The following is a 12,841-nucleotide window of genomic DNA, read 5'->3' on the forward strand; positions in this document are numbered from 1 at the left end:
AATGTAGTCGCCAATGAATTTAGTTCTGCGGGCCTGCAAAGAAACTACCCACGAGAAAGCTGTTAAGAAAACTACAAAATTATTTTTGGTAATATTTCAGACATCGTTATTGCTTCGTATCACGTACAGAGGCAAATTACTTCCGCTATATCCCATGCGTAGCAGCGCGCGAATAGTTGTAGGCCGTCGCCAAGAGTTTTGTTCGGACGGCTCGCTTTAATATGACCGAGAATATTGAGCCGTGTACGTCTCGTGTTCATGCCATTTATTGATTGTTTTATTACTGTACTGACGCCTCGTTTTCTTATTCCATTTACTGGCTTCACTAACTTCCTGCCTCACTTGCCTGTGAGTGGCAGCAACAGCGCATATCGGTAAGCGCACTGTCATACCATCTCTGGAGCGACCGGTAGTATTTCCGAGTCGTCGTGTGTCTGACTAGTAGTTCGGGATGGACCAGCAGTGCAGTCGGGACGTAGCAGCAGTGAAATCGGGGGGACGGAGCGCTGTTGAGGCGCCGACAGCCAGTGCTCGCCGACTGCTGGCGATACACGTGAACTGTCCAATGGAGGGAGATTGGAGTGGGACGACCGTTGGTTGGTCGCTCGGTTGATCGTCTCATCGGCCAACGTGTATTTGGTCCTTTCACCGTTTCCAGGCCTGGGGAGCTGGTCAGTTGGCGTGAAGCAGCGAGGAAATCTCCACGGCACATAGTTTGGCTGGGCCCGCTGGCGGCCTCTATGCGGTGACTGAGTGTGCGGTGCTGTTCCCATTGCTACAAGGTTCGTGGCTCACCGATCCTGGATATGAAAGTTGAGTTTGGACTTAATCTACCAGTAACTCGCGTCTGTTCACATTGTGTCGTTTGGAGTACGTTGTCAGCTGTTGGGTTATTCCCATGAGCAACAATGTGTGTTTTCAAGTCGGCAAATTTTAGCCACCCTCCGGTGGAGTTTAACTGTACTTGGTTATTTGAATTGAAGTGCACCAGCGGAATCTTCTGCCTTGTGACCGTTAACTTTCTGATTACCTGCTCTGGCTGCTGACGTAAATTCAGGCAGTGTATTTTCCTCACCATGTTGTCGCTGTCCAGCATGGTGTGTAGTTTGACAGCTCAATGTATAATTGGTTGTGGGCGCCAATACCTTCTACATTGTTCCATTGAACTCCCTGCTGTGTGGTGGTCAGGTGAAGCGGAGGTTATCTTGTCGGTGGGTCCGTTGACTGCCTGTCAGATAGGTTGTCGTCTGATCGACAATGGTTGGGCCAACTACCTGTCTCACCTAAGTGAGCGTTAGTGTTTTAATTCCACGCCGACCCTCGGAACTTCTGAGCGCCCTTGGGTGTACAACCTTTTCTTGTTTGTTCTTGTTGTTCGTAGTTCTAGCCGATTTTTAGATTAAGGTTGTTTTGCCCTTTAGGTGTCAGATGGTTTGGGCCTTCAGCCTAATTTAAGAACTGTTTTACATAAAGCCTTTGGCATTTTTAAAATTAATGTTATTGAGTCTTAAGTGTTGGGCCTTCAGCCGATTTTGAATTTAAGTTGTTTGCTCTTAAAATGTCAGATTCTTTGGGCCGTCAGCCTAATTAAGGAGCTGTTTTAAGATAAGGCTTTGCCTTTTAAATTTCTGATTTTGGCTGAGCTTTACGTTACTGGCTTTCAGCCATTTTTAAATTATTGTGGTCTTGCCCTTCAGGCATGAGATTGTACGGCGCATTCAGCCACTAATTAATTTCCAAAACTAAAACTTTGTTTTTTTAAAAAAAAAAATTCGTGGTTCTTGTAATGTTTGATAAAATAATAGGTTGTGTGTTCGAGTGCAACTGACAGCCGCTTATTTTGGCCCTTTCCACAACTTAAACTACTTGTCCTGACCGGCTAGTTTAGCAGGGCGTCTCAAATATCGCCTATTTCCCGAAAATATTTTACTGGCTGCTAATACATATCCTTCGCCATTACATCAATCACTGAAAACGTCAATATACGCTATGCAAAAGAAATTGTAGTTCTTTTGAAGGCAATATTTTCACTGAAGTCGAGCAAAATATTTGTTCGAAAGGTTTTGTGAAATCCAAGTTTTATCTAAATTTGCTGTAAGCCTATTATTCTCAGCACGCAATACGTGCTTGGTATACAAAAACCTCGTTCTTTCTACTGCAATGTGCCTGTCTTGTGTTACAAATTTCGTCCATCATTATAGTTTCCGAATTAAGAACCAAGTGGGGGAGAAGACAGTGCATTAGGGTGACTGGCCAAAATAATCAATTTTATCACGGACATTACCCGGTATTTCTCCAGCCATTGCATACTATCCTCTGTCATCCTACAGTAATACAATTCTACGTTCTAGCTTTTTGTGAAAGTCGTGAAATATCATAGATTTCTATGCTCTTCTCGGACAATCAGAATATGTACTGGGACTTTCTAATGTTATAGCACTGTTTATATATACAGTCAATACAGAAGTACCACAACGTTTTGTCATTTTATGAACTGCATTACCCTTACTACGAAACAGCCAGTAAATCCTTCTGTGAAAAACGGAGTTAAATTTCGAATGTACAAGTAAACCGAATGCAGTAAGATTATATCCGAATGTAAAGACATTCGATACAGGTTTTTAGGACAAACTGTTGTTAATTAATGCAGAATTGACAATCTTATTTTAATTGACAGTTACTGTTCAGTAAACTAATCGCCACCACTTGTGATAAATTTATCAGACGTCCACTGTAAGGGAAAAACATTCGCGGTATGTCCTCTATAACTGAAATGAATATACAAACATTTAAATCAAGTCAGCTTTTTACCTAAACTGAAAGATCTCCTGGCTCCTTGTCTTCAGATTCACTGTCGCTTGTTTCAGTCAGATGTATCATCACAGATTCCACTACGGTGTCTCTTAACCCTCCGTTTCTAGCAATGCTTTTACGCACCTCTCCCAGTCCTGCTGAGTAACATTGCCAAGAGCTCCGTGTCTTAGCTTCTCGACATCAGCTAGTTTGAAAGTAGTGTTTCTTTTCGTTACTTCTCACTTTACTTGGACCCATATCAATTCAATGGGATTATACTGGCAGTGATACGGTGGTAGACGTACTACTTGGTGTCCCATTTGGTTTGTAGTTGATCTAATTCGTAAGTCTTTTTGGCACCTACGATTTCTTCCTTAGACAAGAGTTCAGCCTTCGTTTCATCGACTGAAAATGAAACATTCTTTCTCTTTAACCACTCCATAATATCTGCCTTGCGTCAATTTGAACGTGTCAGCGTTTGTTCCTGGATGTTGTGGTAGCTGGCGCTATCCATCACGATAATTGACCCTTCTTCCAGCGCAGACAACAGTGGAATAAACCAATTCTTAAAAACCTCTCCATTCATTTCTTAATGGTAATCGGATTGGCAAGAACTTTTCCCACCACGAAAAACAAGTTTGGCCTCTGGTATGAAGCCTTGGTTAATGAATCAGCGTGGGCGATGATTAATCGGTCACCTCTAGCAGTAGGCACATTCAAACCGCCGTTTCCTTTGGAGTCCTGCCGTATATACTTATTGATGTGGTTCTGTGAAACCCAGGTTTCATCCAAGTACACCACCACAGGCCTGGTGTCTTCAGCGCGCAAGAAGAGCATTGTACGCAAAAACTTCGCTCTTGCTGCTGCAATGTCTCTGCTTTACATCAAGAATTTCCGTCCGTCATAACACTTCTTGAATCAGAAACCAAGGAAGCGGAGACGAAGAAGAACGGAAGTCTCTGAGCCCGAGTGGTTAATTTTTCACGGAGGTCAGCCTGTATTTTTTTTAGCCGTTGGAGACTCTTCTCTGTCTTAATATCCAAGTACAGTTTTACGCACGAGCTCTTTGTTAAAATCGTCAAAGTCGGTTGATTTCCGTTCACGTTCGTATCCCTTTCTTGGAGAATGGAAACATTCATGTCTGGAGATTCTGCCAATGACACATAATTGCTAATATGGCCTACAGCAGACTTGGATACACGACACACTTCAGCAGTAAGTTTATGACTTTGCTCAAAATTTTATTATTTGCTTCTTCATTGTCGGCCAGATCAGTAAAAAACTTGAGTACATTCGATATGATAATTTTGGATTATTTACAAATGTCTTTCTGCCCTTTACGCACACTGACCGGAGGAGTACTACAAGCAGGCAGTTGTTCCTGCATTTTTGTTCACTGCCAACACACGTCAAAGCACGTTTCTAAAGACAGTAAGACACTGAGATCAGATGTGAACACTGAGATATAGCATGATAGCACTGACCTTTCAGCTGCTCTGACCTACCGCACCGCTAACAATACTTACATGGCAACAAAGCTTAGAGGCAGGCGAATCACAGCCCGCAGCCCCTGCTGGTGACAGGCAGCGGCCGTAACCTTGAGGACTTTTCTTTTGTGCTGGCCACTATAGTATCAGCATTGTTGGGTTTATAACTTCCTAGCTCCAATATGAGTTGAGATAGCGCAAAAACGTGTTTTTTCCAGCCCCTGAAGTATAGGCTACCCTGAATGACAGAAGCGTTGTATAAGAATGGTATAGGCCTGCCTAATCAACCTAGTTTGCAGGGCAGCCTACATGTCAGAGGCAAGAAAAGGTTTTCTGTGCCCTAACATGTAGGCTGCCCTGCATGACAGATGTATTTTGTTAGAGTAGTATTTGCCTATTTTATCAATGTGCTTTCCACGGCAGCTTGTACGTCAGGAGCAAATACATAACTTACAAGCCCCAGTTGTGTAGACTGCCCTGTATCACAGGCATGTTGTGGGAACAGTATTTGTCTGCTTTATTGGACTGTATTGCAGGGCTACATGTGCCAATGAGCATGACTAGGGACAGGTTGAGGCGGATTGAGGAGGGGATAGGCAGAGTGAGGGAGGAAAGGATGGGGGATGCATAAGGCTAGAGTGGAAGTGGGCAGATGAAAAAAGAGGAGGGGAGGTCAAGATTAAAAAAGAGAGGGAGGAGGATATGGTCAGAGGGGTGGAGGGTGATGTAGTCAGAAAGAGGGGGTGGTGGAATTGGACAAAGAGAGGGAGAGTAGGAGATAAAGAGTCAGAGGGAATGTAGAGCAGGAGATAGATCGAGATGGGAGAATGAGGTGGAAAGACAGAGGGGAGGCGGACACAGAGATGTGGAAGAGGTGCGTGCAATACATACGTTTAACCCATATGCAAGTGAAGCTGTGGAAAAAGTCTTGTCTCACCAAACATTTAAAATTAGCTTCTCACATAACATTAGCAAATTGATAACCAAGTGAGCCACAAAAACATAACGCCTCTCAATGTCTATAGAGACTTGAGTGTTTGCTCAAAATTCATTTTGTGAAAATGTGTGTGAAGAAAAAAGGGAGAACTGAAAATATAGAAAAAAAGTGTGAGAACAGCACAAACAATTTGCAATAAAAAGAGACATCTGCCAGAAATACACAATAGTATGGAAGATGTAAGTACAGTAATCTACACAACCACTACCAACGAAAAAGTTTTTCAAAATTAATTGTATTTTTCCTAACTATTTTTCAGATGACATGCTGTCAGAACTTGAAAATAAGGGAACAAAACAGCCGACCTACAAAAATTTATTTTCACAAACAATGTGATTTCGAGGTGAGCAACACAAGTTTAATAAAATGCACATGTTATAGTTTTTAGGCCTACAATAGATAAATAACTGTGAGGTTTGTATTGCATTTTACGGAAAAAAACTTGACCCACAGAAGATGACACACAGGTTTCGAAACGTTTCTGGGTAAACAAAAAAGAAGTATATCGTGTTTTGTATCAGGCGGTGTTTAAGCAATCCAAATTCCGTTTCAGAAGTTTTGGAAATTCTATTTAGTCAAGTCACGTGGCTGAGAGATCCATCAATGACGTTTCTGTCCTTCCAAACCTTCTCAGGTCGACTGTTGTGATTCTGACGCAGAAATGCGAATGAACAACCACAGCTATGCAAGATCAGGTAGATGTCCCGTCCTAACATGCAGGGCACTGAGGAGGGTGGCTGTAAAAATCGCAAGAAATCAGCGGAAGGAATCATTAGTTGGTTCATAAGTGCTACCAGGAATCCAGTTGGGACAACGTGCTTAGGAATTTAAAAAGAATTGCGTACAGTAGTCGAGTAGCTCCTCATAAGCCACACATTTCTCAAGTGAGTGCTAAGTGACAGTTGAGCTGGTGTAAAGAGTGACATCACTGGACTGTAGATGATTAGAAAAAAGAGCTTTGTAGTGATGAATCACGCTAAACCCAGTGGCAGTCCGATGGAAGGGTTTGGGTTTTTGCCACCAGGTGTAGTACCAACAATAAAATATAGAAGATATGATGTTAGGGTACGGGGATTTTGCCGGCCGCGGTGGCCGTGAAGGTTCTAGGCGCTGCAGTCCAGAACCATGGGACTGCTACGGTCGCAGGTTCGAATCCTGCCTCGTGCATGGATGTGTGTGATGTCCTTAGGTTAGTTAGGTTTAAGTAGTTCTAAGTTCTAGGGAACTGATGACCTAAGATGTTAAGTCCCATAGTGCTCAGAGCCATTTTTGTATGGGGATTTTTTTTTTACTGGGGAGTTGTCCCCTTAATGCGCCTAAGAACATGCGAAATGCGAAAGAATACGAGCACATTTTACAGCACTGTGTACAGAAGAGGAAAAGGTTGGAAACGATGATTGTTTGTATCCTAATGTCAATGCACTCTGTCAAAATACAGCGTCTGTGAGGCAGTGGTTTACAGACACTAACATTTTTGAAAAGGACTGGCATGTCCAGCGACTTAACCTGTAGCCATTGCGACACTTTTAGGAAGATAGAAAGTCCGTTCATTTCACTCCAGACCCCTTGTCCAACATCACTGCCTTCTCCCGATTTTTGCTCTAGAGAAAGAATGGACTGCCATTCCACCACATTCAGATACCTCATTGAAAGAATCCTCAGCAGATTTCAAGCCATTATAAAGGCAAAGGGTAGACACACCCAAAATTAATGTCTACTAGCAGGTGTCCCAGTAATTTTGATAAGATAGTGAATATCCAGCAAGATAGGAAGCTCCGAACCTCTTCAATGGCCACAGAATACTGCTCTTGTACAGAAGCAACACAGGAGGAGTAAGGTGCGTGAAACAACCAGATGGAGCAATCCATGGAAGGTTTACATGTTCCATTGCTAATAAGCTGAGTATACCATTCGTTTGTTACATATTTTTACAAGTTTCAAACAGGAACTGTGATTGCTGTGTACAGATGCGAGCAGAGTTGGTGACCCTTCGCTCACAGCTCCAGGCTGCGTTGGCTTCTGTCACACAGCTTAAGGCTACTACCAAGGGGCATCACTGTGGGGGGATCAGACATGGGGATGCGAGGGACGGTGAGCACGTCCCACGTCTCCCCCAATCGGTCCACTGCTGTGGCTGCCCCAGGTACTGCCTGCACTGAGGCTGACCCCTCACCCGTGGTCGGGTGGTAGTTCATTCCAAAGTCTGGCAGATAGCAAAAATCTTTCTGAGGGGCCAATTGCAGGGCCTCCCCGGTTCGTTTGACTAACAGGTTTCGGGCGTTGTCTGTGGCTCACGATGAGTCTAAGCCGGATGCAGTAGTCCACCGTATTCCAGAGGAAGCTTCTAGGCCCGTAAAGTCTGGGCATTCACAGAGGGTGAGTTTTCCGGTAGTTGGGAGCTCCAAGCTTAGGCGCGTAAGGGGGCCCATAGGAACATAGCTGCCAAGGAGGGGAGGGAAGCCAGTGTACTCTCCATGTGCATACTGGGGGGAGTCATTCCGGATGTGGAAAAGTTGTTTCCGGATGCCATGAAGAGTACAGAGTGCAGCCAACTGCAGGTGGCGGCCCATGTCGGTACCAATGACGTTTGTCGCTTTGGATCGGAGGAGATTCTCTCTGGTTTCGGAGGTTAGCAGGAATGGTAAAGACTGCCAGTCTTGCTTCCGAGATTAAAGCGGAGCTCACCATCTGCAGCATCGTCGATAGAACCGACTGTGGTCCTTTGGTGCAGAGCCGAGAGGAGGGTCTGTATCAGAGGCTCAGGCGGTTCTGTGACCGTGTAGGCTGCAGATTCCTTGACTTGCGCCATCGGATGGTGGGTTTCCGGGTTCCGCTTAATAGGTCAGAAGTCCACTACACACAGGAAGCGGCTACACGGGTAGCGGGGGCTGTGTGGAAGGGACTGGGCGGTTTTTTATGGTAGAGGGTGACAGAAAACCTCAGAAAGGGCGTCTGTCTAAAAGCGGGCACGTAAAACACAGTAAGGTAGTTGTAGAACCGATTGGTATTGCAGTTGTAAATTGTCGTAGCTCTGGTGGGAAATAACCAGAGCTCCAAGCCCTAATAGAAAGCGCTGAAGCTCAAATAGTTATAGGCACGGAAAGCTAGCTAAAGAAGGAAATAAATTCAGCCGAATTTTTTTCACACGACCTAACAGTGTTCAGAAATGATAGATGAAATACAGTTGGTGGTGGACTATTTATTGCTGCCAGAAGTAGTTTACCTTGTAGTGAAAATGAAGTAAATAGTTATTGCAAAATAGTATGAGTAGAGGCTATACTTGACAATCGGACTAAACTATTAACTGGATCGTTTTACCGACCCCCCGACTCAGAAGATTAGTTGCTGAACAGTTCAAGGAAACCTTGAGTTTCATATCAAATAGGTATCCCACTCATACAATTATAGTCGGTTGTGACTTCAGTCTAACCTCGATATGCTGGAAAAATTATACGTTTAAAGCCGGCGGCAGGCATAAAACATCATCCGAAATTTTACTGAATGCTTTCTCAGAAAATTATTTTGAACAATTAGTTCATCAGCCTACTCGAAGCGTAAATGGTTGCGGAAACATACTTGTCCTCTTAACAACAAACAATCCTGGACAAATAGGAAGTATCATGACGGATACAGGGATTAGCGACCACAAGGCACTTGCTGCTAGGCTGAATACCGTAACGCCCACAACCATTAAAGGGAAACGCGAAGTATATCTATTTAAAAAAGCTGATAAAATGCTCCCAATGCCTTTTTAAGACAGACTCCACTCCTAGCGACCTGATCATGTAAGCGTAGAAAAGTTGTGGAATCATTTCAAAGAGATAGTATCGACGGCAATTGAGAGATATATATCATATAAATTAAGTGATGGTACTGACCCCCCATGGTACACAAAATGGGTCAGATCGCTGTCGTTGAAGCAACGAAAAAAAAATGCAAATTTAAAAGAACGGAAAATCCTCAAGATTGGCAAAGTTTATCAGAAGTCAAAATATAGCGCGTACTTCAATGCGAGATACTTTCAATAATTTCCACAATGAAACTCTGTCTTGCAATCTGGCAAAAAGCGAAAAGAGATTCTGGTCATCCATAGAGCACACCATTGGCAAGCCGCCGTCAATACCTTCACTGCGCGATAACAACGGTGAAATCACTGATGACAGTGCCACACGGTTTTCCGAAACTCCTTCACCAAAGAAGACGAAGTAAATATTCCTGAATTCCAATCAAGAACAACTGCCAAGATGAGAAACAGAAGTAAATATCCTCAGTGTAGCAAAGCAGCTTAAATCAATAAAGACAAGGCGTCTGGTCCAGATTGTATACCAATCAGGTTCCTCTCAGAGTATACTGATAGAATAGCTCCACATTTAGCAACTATATACAACCGCTCGCTCACAGAAAGATCCGTACCTAAAGACTGGAAATTTGTTCAAGTCACACAAAAACCCAAAAAGGGAAGTAGGGGTAATCCGCTGGATTAGAGGCCCATGTCACTAACGTCGATTTGCTGTAGGGTTTTGGAACGTATACTACATTCGAACATTGTGAAGTACCTCAAAGAAAACGATTAGTTGACACATAGTCAGCTCGGATTCAGGAAATATCGTTCTTGTGAAACACAACTAGCTCTTTACATTCATGAACCAATGAGTGCTATCGACATGGGATGTCAAATGATTCCATATTTTTAGATTTCCAGAAGGCTTTCGACACCGTTCATCACAAGCGTCTTCTATCCGAACTGCGTGCCTATGGAATATCGCCTCAGTTGTGGATTCGTGACTTCCTGCCAGAAAGGTCACAGTTCGTAGTAATACACGGAAAGTCATCGAGTAACACAGAAGTAATATCCGGCGTTCCCCAAAGAAGTGTTATAGGATCTCTATTGTTCCTGATCTATATTAATGACATAGGAGGCACTCTGAGTAGCCCTCTTAGATTGTTTGCAGATGATGCTGTCATTTACCGTCTTGTAAAGTCATCGGATTGCAAAATGATTTACATAAGATATCTGTATGGTGCGGAAAGTGACAATTGACCCTGAATAAAGAAAAGTGTGAAGTTATTCACATGAGTACTAAAAGAAATCCGCTAAATTTCGATTACGCGTTAAGTCACACAAATCTGAAGGCTGTAAATTCAACTAAATTCTTAGGGACTGCAATTACAAAACCCAAAATTGGAACGATCACGTAGATAATGTTGTGGGTAGAGCAAAGACTGCGATTCATTGGCAGAACACTTAGAAGGTGCAAGAGGTCCGCTAAAGAGACTGCTTACAACACGCTTGTGCGCCTATTGTGGAGTACTTCTGTGCAATGTGGGATCCGCATCAAGTGGGACTGACTGATGACATCGAAAAAAGTAGAAGAAGGGCAGCTCGTTTGGTATTATCGCGAAATAGAGGAGATAGTGCCACAGACATGATACGTGAATTGGATTGGAAATAATTAAAACAAAGGCGTTTTTCGTTGCGACGGGGTCTGCTCATGAAATTACAATCACCAGTTTTCTCCTCCGATTGCGAAAACATTCTGTTGGCACCCGCCTACATAGGGAGAAATAATCAACACGATAAATTAAGAGAAATCAGAGCCCGCACAGAAAAATTTAAGTGCTCTCTTTCCCGTGCGCCTTTCGAGAGCGGAACGATAGAGAAATAGCTTGAAGGTGGTTCAGTGAACCCTCTGCCAGGCACTTTGTTGTGAATAGCAGAATTATCACGTAGATATAGATGTACTAACGTGCAAGTCGATAGTCAGGTTATTCAGCTTTGTCATTCTCTAATACATAGTCTAACTAACGATCTCGATAAGATATTTGAAAACACTATTATGCAAAAGATCATAGATTGTCTCACGAGATGAGTATACATAAGTTCGGGTTTAGAAAAGACAGATCAACTGAAGACACAACTGGCAGTGATTATCGACATTGCTGGCGTTTTCGATAACCTATGGTGGTCATCTTTCTTTCGTCGTCTTCGTGAACTGGAGAGATGAGAGGCACTGTACAACTGAAAGGTGACAAACCTTTAAGCATGCCATCTTTCACTCCTTGTTAATTAGGTATTCCTTGCAAAGGCGTTGAAGCCATCTCACCTATGTAGAGCGTCATCGGGACGAGTAATGTCAGGTATGACAGAGAATGACAGAGTTAGTTTCCGACTAGCAATAATAGTTGTGGCCCTAGATTTTTTTTCTGCTTCGACGAGGACGGCAGAGAGAGCTGGCCAGAACGGTGGAAGTCAACGAAACAGCTGTAGGCTCTTCCAGGAAAGCATCCAGGCTTCTACAAAAGCGTGGCCACTTTGCTTTTGAACGAAGGCGGTGGCCTCTTGCCATAAATTCACCACATTAAGGCGGCTCAGTCTTCAGCAGCACAATGGCCAGTGACCTACATTCCGGGGGGTATCGTCCACCTCAGGTGTGTGACTGACAGACGGGCGTCGAGTTTTATGATTGCTTTAGGAATGAAAGTATTGTCCACCGCAGGCGTAGAATGCACGCGTGTTTCTCCGATGCCATATTTAGCGATTGGGGGGGGGGGGGGGAGAGCACAGATTTTGCCAGAAATCTTTCTCATTCAAGGAATACCCCTATGCCGTGTCTAGGCGGGAGTTCTGCCTTGGTATTATAAGTATGCCACTGGCGCAATTCGCGTAGGCAGCTTGGACAATTTTTGGCGACCCCACGAGGATCTGGTGTCGAGGAGGGAAGAGAGATCAGATTTTGGGACATTCGGTGGATGTCCACCATAGAGGACAGTTTGACCGAGGTGCGCCGTACGCTCGGCAAATTTGGTGGAGAGCCGCCACAGAGGACAGTCTTGGTTCTTTCGGCGTGCCAGCCACGATCCTCTACACATCTCGGAGGGACGGTGCGCCGGCCACGGTCTTTGCAGTTGGCTCCTATGGTCAGTCTCCACGTCATCCATTGGGAAGTTTAGTGACGAGCACATCGGCAGCCTGGGCTTGTCAGCAATCAATCGAAAGGTGGCAATCATTTGGGCACACCTTTTTGCAGCCCTTGTTAATTACGCAATCCCTGCAGAGGCAATGCAGCCCTCTTAGGACGAGTAATTGCAGCTATGACAGGGAATGACAGAGCCTATCTGGCCTGCAGCCGTGTATTCCAACCAACCTACGTCGTACTGACGTCCAGCTAGCGGTTCACAATGTCTGTCAGTACCTCATCTTGTTGCTGTTACCTTGAGGGAGGCATCGTTTTAGCTTGACCACCTTCCCCTTTAGTAACTTTTCCTACCATCACCATCATCTGTTATCGTGTATTTTTTTAATTATAAATATTTTTTGTGAGCTGAGGGTATTTAATGAGGTAAGAAACCTTACATAATTTCTACATCATCTACGTCTACATGGATACTTTGAAAATAACACTTAAGTGCCTCGCAGAGGGTTCATCGAACCACCTTCATAATAATTCTCCACTATTCTTAACTCGAACAGCGCCGGACAAAACGAACACCTATATCTTCCCGTGTCTGCTCTGATTTCCCTTATTTCATTATGGTGACCGTTTCTTCCTACCTAGGTCGGCGA

This window comes from Schistocerca serialis, chromosome 2, assembly GCF_023864345.2.
Source record: "Schistocerca serialis cubense isolate TAMUIC-IGC-003099 chromosome 2, iqSchSeri2.2, whole genome shotgun sequence".
Lineage (NCBI taxonomy): Eukaryota > Metazoa > Arthropoda > Insecta > Orthoptera > Acrididae > Schistocerca > Schistocerca serialis.